Here is a 19906-nt window from a genome sequence, read left to right as displayed (position 1 = left end):
TTTTGAGGGTTTTAAGAGTCGATTACCAGAGGGCATACATTCAGTGTGAGAGGGGGTAAGTTCAAAGGAGGAAGACAACCTCTGAGTGAAAGGCAAGTTCTTTTACACAGATTTTTTGGTGCCTGAAATGAGTACCTGGGATTTGGTTGAGGCAGATACATCGGGGACATTTAAGAGCCTCTTCAATAGACATGTGAATGAGAGGAAAGCAGAGAGATTCGGACATTGTCTGTACAAACTAGATTAGTTCAGTTTGCCATCTGATTACTGATCTACTTGGCCACTTTCAGAGACCTAAAAACATTGTAGGCTGAAGATAGATGTTAGTCTATGTTCTATGTTTATGTTCTATGACGTTGTTCAGCCTGCAATGTTTCAATGTGATTTTCAGTTCATTGTGTTGTTTTGCCATACCAAGAGCTTCAGAACATCTTGCATTGTGCCCATCTTGCAAACCCATGCCTCATTTCCACAAAGGATTCGCACATCACTCCCTGGGACTGGGACCTTTTCCCAATCACCAGGCCGAGGCAGAGCGAGGAATCTTCTGACGGGGTTCCCTTCTCTGTGAGTTCTGTGATTTCCTGTAGACAATGAACTTGTTGAGTGACAGACTGAGTTAAAGAGATTGGAGAAGGCAATATCTGCTCAGTGATGGGACGTCCCAGTGATCACAGGAGCAGTCACGGGGCAGCCTCTACACCCATTCTGTAAATTACTGGGATCGGTAATTAGCAGCAAAGCTCTGACTGTGGAAATTACAAATCAGAATATTATTAGAGTCACGGAGAACAAAACAGAGAAACAGGCCTTTCGGCCCATCTAGTCCACGCCAAAATGATATTTTATGATTTGTTCCAACTGCCTGCATCAAAGTCCTCCGTACGCCTCCCATTCTGTACTCACCAGAACTTCACAAATGTTGTACATCAAATCTGCATCTACCACATATGATGACAGCTCGTTCCACACTCTCGCCAAACTCTGACTGAAGAAGCTCACCCCTCAGGTTCCACTAAAATATGTCACCTCTCATCCTTAACCTATAACCTGTCGGGGTTCAGAACAAAGACTGCGTGGAGAGGGAAAGCGGGTGGGGAAGGTGCGGGAGGGTGGACACAGCTGTAGCAGGTAATGGGAGAGCAACTGCAAGATAGAAACAAGGATTGTCTAGACTTACTATCTGAATAAAAGTAATTGCTTGAACGTACTTTCTGCAAAGATGCTAATTATACCCTCTACATTCTCAACGAAATTATTGATGTAGATGAAAAGCAGCAATGTGTAACCCTGGGGAACACCACTAGACACGGGCCTCGAGCCCAATAAACAGCCTCCCACCATCACTCTCTGCTTCCTACCATCAAGACAACTGTGCATCCAGTGAGCCAGCTCTCCCTGGATCCCGTGTGATCTGACTTTCCACAGCAACTTACCATGTGAACCTTCTCAAAGGCCTCACTGATGCCCAGATCAGCCACGATCCTGGGACAGAGGTGTCACTGTTCAGAGGGCATAGATTTAAGCAGAGGATGAAGAGCTTTAGAGGGATCTGAGGAAGAGACTTTTTACTCAGAGCGTAGCTGAAATCCGGAACACACTGCCCGAGGTGGTGGTGGTGGCAGGTCCCTTCACAACATTTACGAAGTGGATGAGCACTGAAACTGCCGAGATACAGTCGGCTGTGAACCAAGTGCTGATAAATGGGGCCAGTGTGGACAGTGAATGGACGGTCAGAACAGGTATGGCCGGCCAAAGACCTGTTTCCGTGCTGTGTGATCCTCCACTCCGGACACGGTAAATTAACGATGGTGGCACCGCAAGGCATTGATTTCAAAACTCCACACCCCTCTCCAAACTGAAATAAACCAGACTGAACCCCTTTGTCACCACTGTGAATAGTTGTTTCTGTCAAAGTAAAATACAAATTGGTCACTTCTGCGAAACAACTGGCAATTGATGAAATTTCTGTGTCTTCTTCCACTGATTTTGCTTCCTTACAGTAAAAATAACCTTCTCACTGTGACATATGGTACATTCAGCTCATCGTCAGACCTAACAAACCATGTCTTCCCGCAGCTGGTTCCACCTGTTGGTGTGTCCTCTTTCCTCCACCTCCAGGGAAGCTGCATCTCCATACAAACTCCTCACTTCAGACGACTGTCTGTACCCGTGACGCAGGAAATCACATCTCTGTCACTCTTCTGATACCGTATCTGACCTGCTCACCTCCGGGTGTCCTCCCTCAACAAGTCTCTTCCTCAGTCACAATCTGTGAAATCTTCAAAGAACAACTCAAAAAATACATTAGACAACCTGTGTACTCCTTCACTGCTGACCAGTAAAAACTCTCTCTCCTCAGCCCCTTCCTTTTCCCCTTTCCCTTTGCAAACTCCACATATGGCACCAGAACTGAATCCACTGTAAGGACATTTATATCTTACAGGAGGCTGTACAAACTCCTGTCTTTCTCTAATGCAGGCATCACTGACACCCCTTCCCCATTCCCAATCTGCTCTCGCAGCCCATGACGGTGACAGATATCCCAGACTCTTGGGCTTTGCAACAAACACAGTGTTAACAGCAACATTGGACAATAATTATTATGAATAGAGAATTGTTGCTTCCTGAAGGGACTTGCGAGTTGTCTGATCTAATAGATCAGATCCTCCCTTGTTTACAACTTAATTTCTCCCGTGTCCATCCTTCCCGGGTCACGGAACTTCCAATCATCCAACTTTCTTCCAATAACATCGCCACCACCATGCCTACGGCTCCACAACTTTCCCATCACTCACTCCACACCCACACGTCCACCCATAACCATTCCCCGCATACAAAGACCTTCACCCCAAACCTCCTCCCAGTTTTGAGAACCACAACTAAATTATCCCACAAACTGGGGTCGGACTGAAAGCTCCAAGCGGGGCAACCGGCCCCCGATTTCCACAAAACAGCTCAGGCCTGCCGCCCGAACAGGAGAACAACCGGCAAGCTCTGGGATCGGCACTACGCCTGCCGCTGCCGAAAGTTCCCACAACGCCCCTGCGCGTCGCCGGAGGTTACTACAGCGCTACGAGCGGCTGGAGACCGACAACGCGGACGATTTAGCTGTCCGTCCTTACACTGGGAGACGTCCGATATCCACATCAACACCATCCAATCGACTCTGAGCGAACTACGATGACTAACAAACATAATTCCTCTTAGCCCTCAGTTTTCTGAATGATTATCTGTCTTTCAGAGGACAGAGTACCTGTGGTCTACATTGTCAGAGTGTTTAGTATCCCAGGAGACAAAGATTGCAGGGACGATATTTGTTCTGTTGCCAAATACGCTATGTGTCTAGCCCGCTGACAATTCTCGTTCATATTAGTGAAACCTCTGGTTATCAAAATACGAGATCGCAAAATGACGGAGCCACCTCAAACCAGATTATCCCGAGAAAGAGCTCCCCACAAGATTTGGGGTTTTGTGACCAAACTCGAGACAAACCACATGCTGCCCACTCCAACAGCAACACGACAGCGCTGAGCACGATAAATGGGACTTTACGTCACACAACACTGAATTCAATACTGAAACACCGTGATTAATGTTGTTGTCCGACTGAAATCATTAAGAAACGTCAAAACCCCAACCCCGTTTTGTAAAACATTTTTTCCATTTCCCTCCGAAGGAAGTTGTATGCGTCTCCTGCGACCGGAGTCTGATGTACGGCTGACAGGTAGGAGGAGACTTTCGGCCCGTCGGCCAGTTGCTGGCTCCCCGGAGAAGGAGAGATCATGGCAGATGAAGGCGGGAGAAGGGTTAGGGGGATTTTATTGAAAGGATGAAGGGGGTGTGAGAGGGGGCGGACAGGATGTTTCTCCCGGTGGGGACAGGAGGGTCTCGTCTACGGAAATGTCTGAACCCACGGTGTTCGCGAGCAGAAGGATTCACCACACTGGGGTCAAACACCGGCAGATTGTCGACCTGTAAGTGGGTCCAATGGTCCGGGAAAAGTGTAGACAGCAGTGGTGTTGGAGGTCAAGGATGGATCGACCCGGTGTCCTGTTGAATGAAAGGATGGTCTATAGGAACCGAGTGGCCTGTTCCTGTTGCCTGTGTTTTTATAGAGAATTTATGAACAGAGCCTTCTTGGCCCTGCAGAATGTCCCAGTGCGTTCCTAAGCTGTGTTAACAATTTGTCTGAGGGTCCAAGTACATTTCCCATTCTGTTATTCACACAAAATGTGTACTTTTAAATTGATCATGACATCAAATGTGTATTTATACATTGTTAATGACATAAATATCATATTTATACATTGTTAATGACATAAAACTTGTATTTCTATATTGTTACTGACAGAGAATCGTATAATTTGTGTTCCGTGTTTTATCTGAATGAACTTGCCTGTGATGCTGCCACAAGTCAGTGTTTCTCTGTCCCTGTACCTTCCCGTACTTGTGCACTTGGCAATACATTCAATAGTACCACAGAAAACTCAGTGAGATTTGAGTAGCGATTTTCAACGTGGCAGCTGGGTAGGTCAACTGTAAAGAGATAGTACACTGTTAAACAATGTTCATTAGCAGAGGGATCTTGGATTCCAAGTTCACAGTCCCCTGAAAGGCACCACACTGATTGACTGGGTGGGTAGGAACGCAACTGGAATGCTTGCCTTCATTAGTCAAGGCATTGAGTTGATACGTCAGGAAATTCTGTTGCAGCTTTATAAAACACAAATTCGGCCACAATTGAATTATTTCATACATTTCTAGTCGCCGCATTCTAGGAAGGATGTCAAGGCTTAAGATAGGGTGCAGATGGTTTCCCAGGATTTTGTCTGGATAACGGGGCATGAGTTATAACGAGAGGTTGGACAAACTTGGGTTCTTTTCTCTGGGGCCGTGCAGGCCGGTGTAAGACTTCCAGAAGGATGGTAGGATTACGAGAGTACAGAGACAATATCTTTTCCTAGATTTGAAATTTTAGATGAGATGGGGGTTATTTTAGAAGAGATGTGAGATGTGAGCGGCAAGTACTTTTACACAGAGAGTGGTGCGTAGCTGGGATGTGCTGACGGGTATTGGCAGATGTAGATACATTCGTGGCCTTTAACAGCCATTTACATAGGCATATTGATGTGAGGAAAATGGAAGGATATGGACGCTGTGTCGGCAAAAAGGATTAATTGGATGTTTGATTACCAACTTTTTCGAAAGCAACGCACACACAACATGTTGGAGAAACGCAGCAGGTCAGGCGGCATCTCTTGGCAAAAGTCAACCGTTGACGTTTCAGGCCGAGGCCATTCTTCAGGACTGTAATGGAAGGAGAGAAGGCAGGATAAAAAAAAATAGATGGGGGAGTGGAGGAAGTGGTACAAGTTTGCAGGCGATTGGTGAAGAAAAAAGATCTGTAAAGCCGATTGGTGAAAGAGATAAAAGGCTGGGGGAGGGCCAACCTGATATGAGAGAGTAGAAACCATGAATAAAAACGAGGGGGGAGGAGCAACAGAGGGAAGTTATGGGCAGGTAGGTAGATAATGGGGAATGGTGAGTGAGGGGGTGGGCAGTTACCAGATATTCGAGAAATCGTTGCTCATGGCGACGGCTTGAAGGCTAGCCAAAGGAATATAAGGTGTTGCTCCTCGAACCTGAGTGTGTCCTTATCACGACAGTAGAGGAGGCCAGGGACTGACATGTCGGAATTTTATTGGGTAGTGGAAGTAAAACGGGTGTCTACAGGGAGATCCCTTTTTTTCGGGTGAAGCGGTCTCCAGTCTACATCGGGGTTCATTGATATACAGGAGGCCACACCAGGAACCCCGGATATAGTAGAGGACCCCAAAAAGAGAAATACTGATTTCTCCTTCCGGTGATCAAAATTTTCACCTCTCCCCCTTTCCCTATTCCACATTCTGGTCTTTTACTTCTTCTCACCTCTTATAACTTCCCATTGGGCCCCCGCCTCCGTCACTTTCTCTTACTGTCCATTCTCCTCTCCAATACGATTCTTTCTTCTCCAACAGCTTCCCACCCAGCTGGCTTCCCTTATCCCCTTCCAGAAGGCCTCTTTGCGCTCCCACTACCTTTTAATTTGGGAATCTCCCTTCTTCCATCTCAGTCCTGACGAAGAGGCTCGGTCCGAAATGTCGAATGCATACTCTTTTCTGCAGATAGTACCTAACCTGCCGAGTTCCTCAAGAATTTTGAAAGTTTTCTTTCCATAGAGGAATAACAAAGAGGTTAGAGAGTATCAGTGAGAGGGAATGCAATGAAGATTCACTAGGCTGATCTCTGGAGTGGTCGGGTCATCATGTGAAGAAATATAAAGCGCGATAAGCCTTTAATTTAGAGGCCCGAGGACGAAGTAGAGAACACATTGAAATGCACAACATCAGCAGCGGTTGAACCAATTAAAAATGAAAAATTGACTGTTCAGAATTGAGATGAGGGGTAATGTCTCCACTCCGAGGATGGCGAATGTCTGTAAATCCCCACCAGTAAAAGCAGTAAAGGTTCATGATCATCCTCACATAAAACAGAGGTCGGCGGTATGTGTGGAGACTGAAGGGATCGAGGAAATGAGGATCGGGCAGAAACATGTGGTTGAGATTGGGGCGCAGCGGCCAACTTGTTGATCGTTCGATCCGCTGAATGGCCGCATCCTGCAGTTTCTCTCTTGGCGATGTGACATTTTTACTCTCCAGTGAGGCGGGGGCAATACGAATAGAAGTTAGTGTTTCTAAACATAGAACTGATTTGAACAGAACCTGCACATTTCCGGTCTGGTTGTAAACTGTATGACGATCTGGTATGGGGGCCAGACCCATGAATCGTTGAACCAAAGGAGCAGAAAGGAGGAAGATACAGAGGAATAATTTTAAAAAGTAGTTGGTGTAAATATGAAGTAATGTGGAAAATGCAGCAGGAGGTTCATGCAGCGTGTAAGGGGCGAACAGCAGAGTCACCAGTTTAGGAGGGAGACCTTTAGCCAGTCACTTCATCCCGCTCAATTTTCCCATTTTACCGCAGATCTGCAACATTTGAGGGTTTGTTTCCCGTGGTTGTGCATTTTAATCTTTCTTCCGTTCTGTCAAGGCAATGAGATCCAATCTGTCACGCACTCTCATTGTGGGTGGTTTTTTTTTTTTGACACATTTCACTGCTACGAGCTGTTGTGCTTTAATGTTTCACGGTGTACAACCGTATTTATGGAAAAATTAAGCCTTTCCATTGATCTGTGTGTCTCTAAAATGTGCACACTTCAGTTAAGCCTCCTTCCAGAGGATTCAAATCCGCAAACAAGGATGTCTAATATTTCCACCTAATTAAAATGGAGAATATAATTATTATTGTTATTATTTTAAAGTTTTTGAACAACTCTGTGCCCCATGGTCGATGGTCTATGCTCTCTTGTCCAACCCCTTTGCTCCGCCTCTAAAAGCCCCGCCCCAGCTCTGAAGACGCGCGGCGCAAATTGCGCATGCTCAGTCTTGGTTAACTTTCCGCTCTGAGTTGAGCGTATCGTCGCGGGGGGACGGGGGAAGGATCGCTGTCTGCGAGGCAAATACATCAAGTTCCCATCGGTGAGTATTTGAGGCCCTTTCAAGCGGGCATGTTTGAGTCCCGTTAACACACCTGTTCCGGGTTGCTGGAGAGAACCTGCCGGGGTCGGTCCGGGTTGTAGGGCCTTCACATCGAACCGCCAGAGATGAGCCGCCGCTCAGCCCCTGTTGCTTCAGTCCTAGGAACGGGTAATGTGATAATGCCAGGACTGCACTTATCCGTTGATGTACCTGGGGAAATTCGGCTGTTTGTGTTCTTGCTGCCGGAGGTTAAACGGAATAATCGCGTTTGCGGGACACTGCTCCATGTGTATGAGTAGTTTTATCTTAAGTCAGTTCAGACATGGCAGATTTGTGACGTCCCCTCTTTTTGTGTGGGCAATTATTTTTTGTTTCGTGACTCCATTCCACTGTTACGACCCGCCGAAGTGCAGCGAATGTTTTTGGGTACATAACCGTATTAATGCGAGAATTAAGCCTTTTCCATTTGCCTGTTCCTCAAAAATTTGTGCACTTTGGTGAAATCGCCCTCCCGAACTTCCCGAGCTGAAACTCAGACTGTCTAATATTTCCACACAGTTTAAATGGGGAATGGTTTATTATTGCCAAATACCGACGTACAATGAAAATCTTGCCGTGCATACCCTCCACACAGATCAATACGTCACAACAGCACGAGGGGTGAGAGAGAAGGAGTAAATTTCCGAAAACCTAGTACATTTATTTTTTCAACATAGCCCTCTCCTACATTTACACACTTAGTCCAGCGGTTGTGGAGCATACGGATCTTGGACCTCCAGGAAGTGTCCAATGCATGGGGTGATTGATGCGTTCGTGGCCTAAGGTAGAAGGAGATGAGTTATACAGCTCTCGTTACGTGCACATGCGGTTCAGCTTTTTGAGTGATTATGCAGAAAGTTTGAAATTAATAAGTCATCTCCTCCTACCTTAGGCCACGAACTCATCAATCACCCCTGGTATATTAGGTATACATTAACGGAGTGTAACAAAGCTTTATAGTTATAGAGACAGTGTACTGCAGGTAGGCATATTATGCAATGTCACATGGAGTTACATTGTGAGATCAGGAGTCCATCTAATCATGCTGAGGGTCTCGGCCCGAAACGTCGACAGAGCTTCTCCCTATAGATGCTGCCTGGCCTGCTGCGTTCCACAAGCATTTTGTGTGTGCTGCTTGAATTTCCAGCATCTGCAGAATTTCGCATGCTGAAGAAGATTCAGTTTGCTTACAACAGCAGGATGGAAGCAGTCCTTGAGCCCGCTGGGATGTTTTTCTGTTTTATTTTATCTTCGATCGGATGGGAGGTTGAGAATTGAGAATGTCTAGGGTTCTGGGACTCATTGATTATGGTTCCTGATTTGCTGAGGCAGCGGGAAGTATACAGAGAGTCCATGGGTGGGAGGCTTGTTTCTATGATGTGCTCAGCGGTGTCCACAGTTCTCTGCTATTCCCTGCAGTCAAAGGAAGAACAATAGTAGTAGGAAGCTGTGAAGTATCGGGATGGGATGCTTTCTATGGTGCATTCAGGGGCAAAGTGTATATGCGAAAGTTCTTATTGTTTGTTATATATTTGAAATTTTAGGATCATATGCATATAGTGGTATGTACTATTAATTCAGTATCTGTGTAATGCTGTAGGACCGTCAGTGATTGTTCTCGATCCCTTCTCCCTCCTGGTTCTACCTGATCATTCCATGCCATCTTGTTCAAATTCCTTCCAGCCTGTATCTAACCACGTCAAGGATACACATGTCAAACATCTTTCTTCTAACCTTTGTCTCATTCAGAAGTATTATACTGCACTTCTACCTCACTGAGTTTCCAGGAACTGTGTTTTTTGTTCGGTTAATTGATGTTTAATTGAATACAGCACGAGGCAATGTAAAGGCAGCCATTAAGCCATTAAATTTTAGTTTCACCGTTACAAAATGGCTGCAGTGCTAAGTTTTTGTCACAATGAAACTCAGAACATATTATATTGAGTTTGTTATTTCCTTTCTTAATTGTTTGCGGTGAGCGACTTCCTCCGTTTCCAAGGTAACAGCCATTCGGAGCTGCAAGAAGTGTTGCACATTTCTATCGCTCTGTGGTAGAGAGAGTGATGGCAGGAGCAACTGTAACTGAGTGATAGTTGGAGGAAAGGATGCTGTGAATATTGACTGCATGGAATGTATTGCACAAGAGTAGGAATGAACTGAAAACTAACAGACTGGCAGGGGTGGCATTACACAAATTTGTTGACCAGCTTCCGGCGCCCCCAACATTTATTATCTGTGCAGTGAGAGAGAGAGAGAGAGAGAGAGAGAGAGAGAGAGAGAGAGAGAGAGAGAGAGAGAGAGAGAGAGAGAGAGAGAGAGAGAGAGAGAGAGAGAGAGAACGAACAAACAATGTTCTTTTGCAGGAATTTTGAAATAAGATGTATAGACGATCATTAGGTTCAGTTCTCCTTAGTTTGTGAATCGGAAATGCCAGGAACACCACAGCAAATTTTTGGTGGCAAAGCCTCAGTGGGCAGTTTTTGTGTAGGTTATAATATTGGGCTGGAGTCTCTGAGAATATGGATAGGGCAGTATATTGTTATTTCTACAGCTGCAATTGAAATTCGCACAGTGTGCAGTGATTCTGAAGATCGGGACGATTGGACTTTGGCTGTGGGAAAATCATTGACTAGACCAACCAGTGAGATGTTATGTTTGTCAAACAATTTGTAGTTTTTCAAATACGTAAGTATTTTGATCGAGCCCAATGACAGTAAGCGGAGGGTGATGATTGAAGATGGATTTAGCAAATAAAGGCCAGCGACGAGTGTGATGGGTGTGTCAGTAATGACAGTGGGAGGAAAGGACGCTGTGAGCATTAACTATATGGAACGTATTACACCAGGGTCAGAATGGACTGAGGACCCAAGAAATTGGTAGGGATGTGGTGGCAATTACAGTTTAGGGTGGGAATCAGTTACTATTTGTGCATTAAAATGAAGAAGGAGAAAATACTACAGCTGCAGGAAATTTAAAGTCAGGAGGAGAAAATACTGGAATCGCTCAGCAGATCGGCAGCGTCTTGGACAGTCTCAGTTCTGGAACTGGGTCTTCCACCATTTCTCCTTTCAGAGATGTAGTCTGATGTACTGAGTTCCCAGCGTTTCTACTTTATAATTTTACATTCTGTTCCTGCTACACTGCAGGAAACATGGCAGCCAGCTGTGTGGGGCAAGATCCCACACAGCAGGAAGATTGTGATCAAATGAGCTCGGTTTAGCTGCTGGGGTCAGGCTGAAATGTATCCGCATCCTCTATACAGACCGGGGAACCAGCCTGAGCACCGGCCCCGGCAGAGGGTCATTAAGTTCCAATTCCACCTTAGTCACGGCAAATTGGAAATGGCAGGAACACCTCGACAAATCACCGGCACCAAAGCGTCTTTGATGATATGGGTGATGATATTGGGCTGGTGACTCTGAGGATATGGAATTGGCAGTATACGGGCTTCAGTCCAGGTTGGTAATTCGACAGCTGGGATCGGCATTTCCTCAGTCTACAGTGAAGCTGAAATCCTGAGCGGTTGGGCATTGGTTATGGAGAAATCGCCAACTACACTGTCCAATAGAACATCACACCTGTCGAGTATTTTGGAGGTTATTTAAGCGTTAAATAGGGAGTTGGGTGAAGTTGAGCAGTGATGTTGTTCATCTGAACCTTGGTAAAGTCTGTATTAATATCCCGCATGGCAACTGATCTGGATGGTTCGGTCACGTGGGATTCACAGGGCGCTGGCGAGGTGGATTCACACCGGGATCGAGAACAAGAAGCAGGGGGAGATGATTAAAGATGGTTTTAGCGAATAGAAGCCTGTGGCGAGTGGGATGTGTGTGTCAGTGTCGAGACTTCTGTAGTTCACTATTCATGCCATTGATTTGTATAGGGATGTACAAGGCACAATCAGCAAGTTTGAATTGAATTAAATTGAATTGATTTCTTACGTCCTTCACATACATGAGGAGTAAAACTCTTTACAAAACGTCTCGGTCTAAAGGTGAAATGTGCAGTCAAAGTAATTTATAATAATTCAAGATAAATTAAACTGTCTACATAATATGGATTACCTCAAATTAACGTTAGTTAATTAATCTGAAGTCCCGGTGGAAGAAGCTGTCCCGGAACCTGTTGGTCCTGGCCTTTATGCTGCAGTACCGTTTCTTGGATGGTATCAGCTGGAATAGATTCTGGCTGAGGTTACTCTGGTCCCCAATGATCCTTCGGGCCCTTTTTATACACCTCTCCTTGTAAAGATCCTGAATCATGGGAAGTTCACAACTACAGATGCGCTGGACTGTCCGCACCACTGTCTACAGAGTCCTCTGATTAAGGGAGGTACATTTCCCATACCAGGCAGTGATGCAGCCGGTCCGGATGATCTCAATTATGCCCTTATAAAAACTACTTATGATTTGGAGGCCCAGACCGAACTTGCTCAAACGTCTGAGGTGAAAGACGTGTTTTTGTGCCTTTTTCACCGCACAGCTGGTGTGAACAGACCACGTGAGATCCTCGGTTATGTGGATGCCGAGGAACTTAAAGCTGTTCACCCTCTCAACCCCAGATCCATTGATACCAATAGGGGTTAGCCTGTCTCCATTCCTCCTGTAGTCCACAACCAGCTCCTTTGTTTTTGCGACATTGAGAGGAAGGTTGTTACTTTGCCACTAATGAGTCAGAGAGATGACTTCTTCCCTGTTGGCCACCTCGTTGTTGCTTGAGAGGAGGCCAATCTATGTAGTGTTGTCGACAAACTTAATTAGCAGGTTAGAGCTCTGGGTGACGACACGGTCATGAGTACACAGGGAGACTGAATTCGGGAGACTGGTTGATAAGGCAACAGGTGACAATGAATTTGAAAGACATTTCGGTCAGTTTTGGAGTTGGGCTGAGGAATGGCAAATAGTTTTCAACTTGGGCAAGTGAGAGGGTGCATTTTGGACAGTCAAACTGGGTGGAACTGGTGTAGTGAATGGGAGAGCATCGGGTGTTGTGGAACAGAACGAGCTGCGTGTACAACAGCACAGTTCACGGAAAGTGGTTGTGTAGGTACTGAGGGTGCAAAAGAAGGCTTTAATCATGCTGGCACTCATTAGTTAGGGCATTGAGTTCTGGATTGTGGTCATTATATTGTAGTCATATATTTTTTTGGTGCGGATATGTACATTTGTTTTCTCCCTACTGTAGGAAAAATATTATCAGTCTGGATAGTGTGCAGACGAGATTGCTGAATATGCTGTCTAAACTAAAGTGCCGGCTCATGGGAAGAAGTTGGCCAAGCTGGATCTTAATTCCAGAGGAGAAAGGAGCTGACACTGTCGGAGGGAGTACAGATAATGTGGTTGGTCATTGTATTTTTCCCAGGGTTCACGATTCAAGATTGGGCAATGTCATTCTAGTATAGGAGAACAAAATAATTGTTACTCTGTATCCGAAGCAGGACAGAAAGAAAATGATAGGGACCACAATAATAAACAAAACACATTACATGCAGTATGATTGCTTAAAAACATTGATTCTATGTCCATAAAGTGACGTTAGGCACAGGAGAGAGTGGACATATGGAGACTGATATTGATTTTCTGCCCATTAAATTACTTTAGGCACAGGAGTGTCTAGAACTGTCAGGAAATGTTAAACCAGTAGTGGGTGAGGTGTGGAGCGTGGGTTAGTGAGTAGACGTGTTGATTACGCTTACTGCTTGGGGTAAATAATTGTTTTAAACCTGATTGTCCTGGCGTGGGTGTTACAGATCCAGAATTCTCTTAAGGTAGCACCAGAGTCGTAAAGAGAGTTTTGGGCATATTGACCTTTATAACGCAGGCTATTAAGAAGAGGGGTTGGGATATTAATGCTAAAGTTGTAGTTCACCGTGATTCCAAAACATGTAGGATTGTGTGCAGTTCTGGTCAGCTACTTGGAGGACAGATATGGATAAGCGTGAAAGAGTGCAGGGAAAATTACACGGACATTGCTGGTATTTCAGGAAATAATTATAGTGATGGGTTGAACAGGTTAGGACTTGATTACCTGGAATAGGGGAGAATGAGGGGGTATTCTAGCTTGGCTCCAATTTTTCTATGCCATTGGCCCCTACAATTAAAGGAAGAGTCCACAGACCCCAGTTTGGGACACCCTGCTAAAGATGTAGAAATCTATGATGGTATAAATAGGGTGAATACAGGTAGGAATTTTCCCCTCAGGTTGGGTAAGATCATGGATTTAGGGAAAAACGTGACACATTTAATGTTATCAGGGGGAACTACTTCACTCAGAGGGTGGTGCGAAGGCGGAACCAGTTCCCAGCATAAATGAGAGATGCAGGTTCACTTTTCGAATTTGAGAGATGTTTGGGTAGGTAAATAGATGAGGGAGGTGTAGACGGCTGTGGTCTGGGTACAGGGGGATGGGACCACACCGAACATGGCACGGGCTGGATGGGCTAACCGTCCTGTGGCTGTGCTCTAACGGCTCTACGAAATTAAATTGAGATTTCTACTCATAATCGATATTTGTCGCATCCAACAATGTGTTTTTATTTTGGGCCAGCGTCTGCACTGCTGAGATCTCTGTAGAGCTGAATCAACCATGAGATTTACTGAATATACCTCGAAAGGCTAATAACAAACGCTAAAATTTTAGTATCACCATTACAAAATGGCTGAACGTTCAGTTCACCTTTGTCACAATGAAACCGAGAACGTGTCACACTGAGTTTGTTGTTTCTCCGCTCGGTTATCTTTGCGAGTCACTTCCTCCGTCACCAGGGCAACAGCTCACCAGAGCTGCAGAGAGTGTTGAACGTGTTTATCACTCTCTGGTTGCTGACTCTCAGTGGAGAGAGAGTGGCCTCAGATACGAGGATGCTTTCAGCATTTACTGTCCGGGATGGAATGACGAAGACTGTAGGGATTGAATTTATGCAATTCTGTTCTGGGTGTCAAACTTCTGGCAGTCAGTCAATCGCTTCTGCAGCGAAAGAACAAAAAAAATTTCCTGTACTGAGCTTCCAGTGCTATCTTTTCAATTTTATGTTGAAAACATTTTGTTCCTTTTACACGACGGTAAAGTGGCTGCTAATTGATCTAGGCTACACCACACTCAACAATAAATTAATGTACCACTGTGTTCAATATAACTGTGGGGACAAGTTGAAATATATCAACACCCTCTTTGTGTCCCAAATGCCCATGTTGCCAGGCTGATCCCTGTCTAGACAAAGGATCATCAGGCTCCAGTTCTGTCACGGGTTGGTAGGGGAGTGTAAATTTTTTGAGCTGGGATTAGCTGAGAAACTGCCACATATTACCAGCAGCAAAGAGCCCTGAGAGAGTTGTGCCTGAGATGCAATCTTAGGATGGGAGCTCCAGAAATATGGAACTGTCAGTGTTTGGGCTTCGGTCTACGTTGGTGCTTTTACAGATGCTGCTGGATGTTCCTCCTTCTGCAATGAAACAGACGTCACCTGGGGCTGGATATTGGTAGCGTGAATCTCTCAGTGTGAGATGTGGAAAAGATGTGCGAGGCTGTCGGTGTGGGCTGTGACCCTCTGAGGTTGCATTCTGGGATACAACACTTGTTTTGACTCAGACAAAATGATTCAGGGTCTCATTGTGTCCGGGTTTCTGAGATGTTGAGCGAGTATTCCTGTTCTGTGCTCAGATGTTTGGTTCTGAAGTTCCTTTGGAAGCAAAGTAGAGAATGAGTTCCCATTCCATCCCTCACAGGGAGAGGCTGTGATTAAATACACTGTTTTGTGTTTGCACCAGTAGAAAGAGACCGGGGTTTCAAAACTCAATTCACATTTGGAAATTCCCCCTCACTCTCACCTGTCTATCTGCCAGTGGGAGTCAAACAGAAACTCAAGATGCTGAAGATAGAACAGAACATGGAACAGTACATCATGGACAGAGGTGTGCTCTCTGAGTAGAACAACTTATCCACACATTTCCCTTGCATTTACTCCCTCACACCTTCATTGCATGGTCTCTGGTATTAGACATTTCCAAACAGAGAGAAGATACTCCCTGTCTACTCTGTCAATATTTTTCATTCTCTTATGAACCTCTATCTGGTCTTCCCCCAGTCCTCACCGCTCCAAGGAGAACAACCCAAGATTTTCCACAAAAAATCTGGGAGATGTTTGAATCCATTCTGACGAAAGGCCAGGAAACCGAATCGCAAACATGTTTCCTCTCCCCACAGCTGTCCCTTACCTGCTGAGCGTTTCTAGTGATTCCAGTTTCTCTTTATTCCATTCAAAGCCCAGTTTGTTTATAAAGAGTGGGGTTGAACTGTTATCGAGATGAACATGGGGGAATGCATAACGAAAGTTTAAATCAGATCAGCAGAAGTTTCGGAGGGCCGAGTGGTCCACTTACGCTTTTGGTGTCTTGATTAGAAAAGTTCTCACAGTTTAATTAGTGTAAGCCAATATAACATTAGCAAATTAATTTTATTGTGGAACTGACAAGAAACATTACATTGATTAAGTACATACATCGAGATTTGTGCGTTAATGTTGTACCCCTGTTGGTTGCGGATCGACCATGACTCACTCGGTGATCTGGCCAGCGCGGTACGGGACCGAGGGACGCGCTTCCCGATCCCTGTTACTGACTCTACAGTCTCCCCGTCTACCGCGCGCACCAGCTCCCCGCCCACGCGCGTCCTCTCGGGGAGCTTCGTCACCCTTGCGCTCCTGGGTTGACATTGAGACGATTTAAGCAACTGCACGTACCCGGTATCTCTCATGAAGAGACGTGTGATTTACTTCTCTAATTGGTGACAGCAAATGCCAATTTAGCATACCAACCAACGGGGAGATGGGTTTCGTCAATAAGTCGTTAGCTCCAAAGGCCCCACCAGGTGGGGCCCATGGGAGTGCTCATAGTAACACCCTTGGTCTGCAGAACGTAGGAAGAGTCAAAAAAGAAGATATTAAGTGTGAATTCCAGTTCCAACAACCGGAGGAGTATGCTGATGTTGCGGAACTGGTGAGGCCGATTATCCAGAAAGTAGCAGAGGGCACGGTGAGGTGGAAGGCATGGGAGGTATCCCGGATGTAGTTGGGGAGGGACTGAACTATGGGTGACAAAATTGAGTCCAGGTAGGTAGACACAAGTTCAGTGGTGCAGGAGCAGACCGAAACAGTGGGTCTACTGGGACAGTCAGGCTTGTGGATCTTGGGGAAGAGGTGAAACCGAGCAGTGCGGGGTGTGGGAATTATGAGCTTTTTTGGCTGAGGATAGAAGGTCTCCGGAGTTGGTAAGGGCAGTGATGGTACGGAAGACAATGGTAATTCCTTCCCTCTCACTTCACCCATCCCATTTTCACTCTGCCTCCTCCTCCAGCTGCTTATCACCGCTCTCATTATTCTGCCTTCTTCTGCTACCTGGTGCTTTCACCTTACATTCCTTCTTCACCTTTCCTGCCTATCCCCTCCCTGCTTTCCCTCCCAAACCTCTTGATCTTTCCTCTTCCTGGCTTTTCACCTGGCACCTTCCAGCCTTCTCCTTCCCACCCTCCCCCCAATTTCTTTATAGGGTTTCGCCCCCCTCCCTCTTCAGTGCTGATGAACGGTCTCGGCCCGAAACGTTGACTGTTCGTTTCCACGGACGCTGCCCAACCTTCTGAGTTCCTCCAGCGTCTTGTACGGCCTCTTTGTTGGAAACTGCCTCTCAGTGATACAACAGGGGCGTCGGCATTTCCTGAGTGTTATTATCTATCCATTGTAGCATCTGTCATCTTCTGCTTCTTTTACCTTCTGTTTTACTGAACATGGCAGTCTTCTCCAAGGAATCCTGTCATCTTATGGGTGTCCAAAATTTTTCAGCTTTTCAAGCTTCCCAGTGAGCAGGCTGGCTGTATTTCTTCAAGTATTGACTTGTTGGATCTGCTTGCTGTCCAACGAATTCTTAACACATTCCTCCAGCATCCGAGTTCAAAGGCGTCGATTATTTTGTATTCAGCCTGACTAATAGTCCAGCTCTCACAGCCATACATCACATCTGGAAATACCATAGACTTGACTCTACGGTCCTTTGTAGACAATTCATGTCTCTGCGCTTCAGAATTTTATCTAAATTTCTCATTGCTGCCCTCCCCAGAAGTAAGCCCCGTTTGATTCTGTGGCTGCTGTTACTATGTTTAGAAATCTTTGAACCGGGGAAGATAAATTCCGTCACTGCTTCCACTTCCTTTTCATGTATTACCACGGAGTTAACAGGACTGGCTGGTTTTCTTAATATTGAGCAAGAAGCCGGCTTTCCACTTTCTTCTTTCACGTTCATTAGAAGCTTCTTCAGATCCTCCTCACTCTCGGCCATTAGAATCGTATCACCTGCATATCTGAAGTTGTTCATATTTTCTGGTCATTTTGATTCCAACATTTTGAGTCCTCTCGACCAGCATTCCGCATGATGTGTTCAGCACATAGATTAAATAAGCAGGGTGGCAGTATGCAGCCTTGTCGTAATCCTTTCCCAATCTTGAACTAGTTTGTTTTTCCATGGTCAGTTCTAACTGTTGCTTCTTGATCTTGTATTTGCCATAGTTTATTATGGTCCACACTGTTATAAAAAAAAACAAAAAAAATCCTTTAGAGTAGTCAATAAAACATAGATAAATACTTTTCTCGAATTCTCGCGATTTCTCCATTATCCAGCGTAGGCTAGCAATCTTCTATTGCCCATTCAACTTCACTTTCCAGAATGCCTGGCACTGTATCGATGAGGGAGTCATTGCAGGTGTCTTCGCTGTTGGATCTTTCTACAATTCTTCTGTGTGTTCCTGCCAACTCCCTTTGATGTCCTTTGCTTCTGTAAGGTCCTTCCCTTCTTTGTCATTTCCTATGCTCATTTTACATGAAATGTTCCTTTGATTTCTCTCATCTTCTACAACAGATTTCGTTTTTTCCCCAATTCTGTTGGCTGTTTCAGCTTCAATACATCTCTCCTTCTTGAACTTTGTGTTCAGTTGGGGTTCTTGTCCAAATCTCCATTTGCTCCCTGGAATGTAGGAGAGTGAGCAGTGACGTTACAAAAGTGGTTTAAATTATGAAGGGCAGAGTAACTGACTCACTCCTTTATTTGTGTTATTCAGGTCATTGCCAGCAGGTGGTGCTTTCTTCCACCCGGCCGGCAGACAAGAAGACGGCAATCAACCAACCGCAGTCAGACTCAGAATGGACACAGGTATGCTCACTGGGCTGTTTCCCATTAAAAATCTGTTCTTATGGTACACGTGTAGTCAAATCATCAATAGTTCAGAACGATAAACATGGGAGATAAAGGGGCAGAGAGAAAGTACCATCAAACGGGGTCATTGTTCCACCTGGTAAACTTACCTTGAGCACTAGAACAATTCACCAGGTCCAGCGCAGGGACCTAACAAGGGGAATGACGGAATCGCTCCCCTCACCATGTAAATCTTCACCTCAGTGAAAGGAAATGGAGCTCCTGAATAAGGTTGGTAGTCATTAGCAGTGTCCACAAGGATCACTGATACGCCATGCGTTATGTGTGATGTAAATAAATTAATAATAAGCTATGTCTTAACCAAATGATATACTGGGTGAACTGATTCGTTGATTACAGAGTTGACGGAGTTGAGTAAATTTGGGACTTCGTCAACGTGTTCAGCATCCAATTAGAAATATGAAGAGAGTCACCAAGTACAGTTAATTCAGACAAATGTGAGAAGTTGCACTTTGGACGTTCGCGAGCGATGCTCAGAGTGAATGCTGTGACCGTTAATAAGATTGATGTATGGATGTATCTTGTGATGGATATGCATAGCTTCCTGAAAGTAGCAACACATTTGGTAGATTGCTAATGATGAGTTGAGGTATTTGTTGAAGTTGACCTGTAACTGGGTACGCGTTGGTTAAGAGATAATTTTAGAATTGTCCACACATCTGGTAACCAAATCACAGGACTGATGTGGTGAGTCTGGTGAGTGTGCAGACAAGTTTCACCACAAATACCAAAGGGAATAGGTTTAAGGTTAGAGTGTAAAGTTAAAAGGGGATTTAGGATGCATGTTTGCCACAGAGAGTGATCGGTGTCTGGAATGTCCTGCCAAAGGAGGGGATAGAAACAGATACTCAGTAGCATCTGAGAGGCGTTTGTTCTCATGAATATGTCGGGAATGGAGGGATATTGACCATGTTGCTGAAGTTGGGATTGGTTTAAATTGGCATCGTGTCCGCGTACGCATGGTACACTCTGCTATTTTATGTTCTTTTTGACTACAGATCTGAAATCCGCAATCACCGTCTTCCTGTCAAA

At 45.2% G+C, this 19906-nt stretch overlaps 1 long non-coding RNA gene across 1 annotated transcript; it reads left to right on the top strand.

Annotated features, from left to right (window-relative positions):
* The first annotated feature begins 7535 nt into the window (after positions 1-7535).
* Positions 7536-19885, top strand: LOC132386993 (uncharacterized). The gene is made up of 3 exons (XR_009509731.1): positions 7536-7580; positions 18720-18811; positions 19873-19885. It is a non-coding gene; the product is annotated as an uncharacterized LOC132386993 (long non-coding RNA).
* The last annotated feature ends 21 nt before the right edge of the window (positions 19886-19906 follow it).

Source organism: Hypanus sabinus, unplaced genomic scaffold (genome assembly GCF_030144855.1).
Source record: "Hypanus sabinus isolate sHypSab1 unplaced genomic scaffold, sHypSab1.hap1 scaffold_1456, whole genome shotgun sequence".
Classification (NCBI taxonomy): domain Eukaryota; kingdom Metazoa; phylum Chordata; class Chondrichthyes; order Myliobatiformes; family Dasyatidae; genus Hypanus; species Hypanus sabinus.
This window is presented reverse-complemented; position numbering and strand designations above follow the sequence as displayed.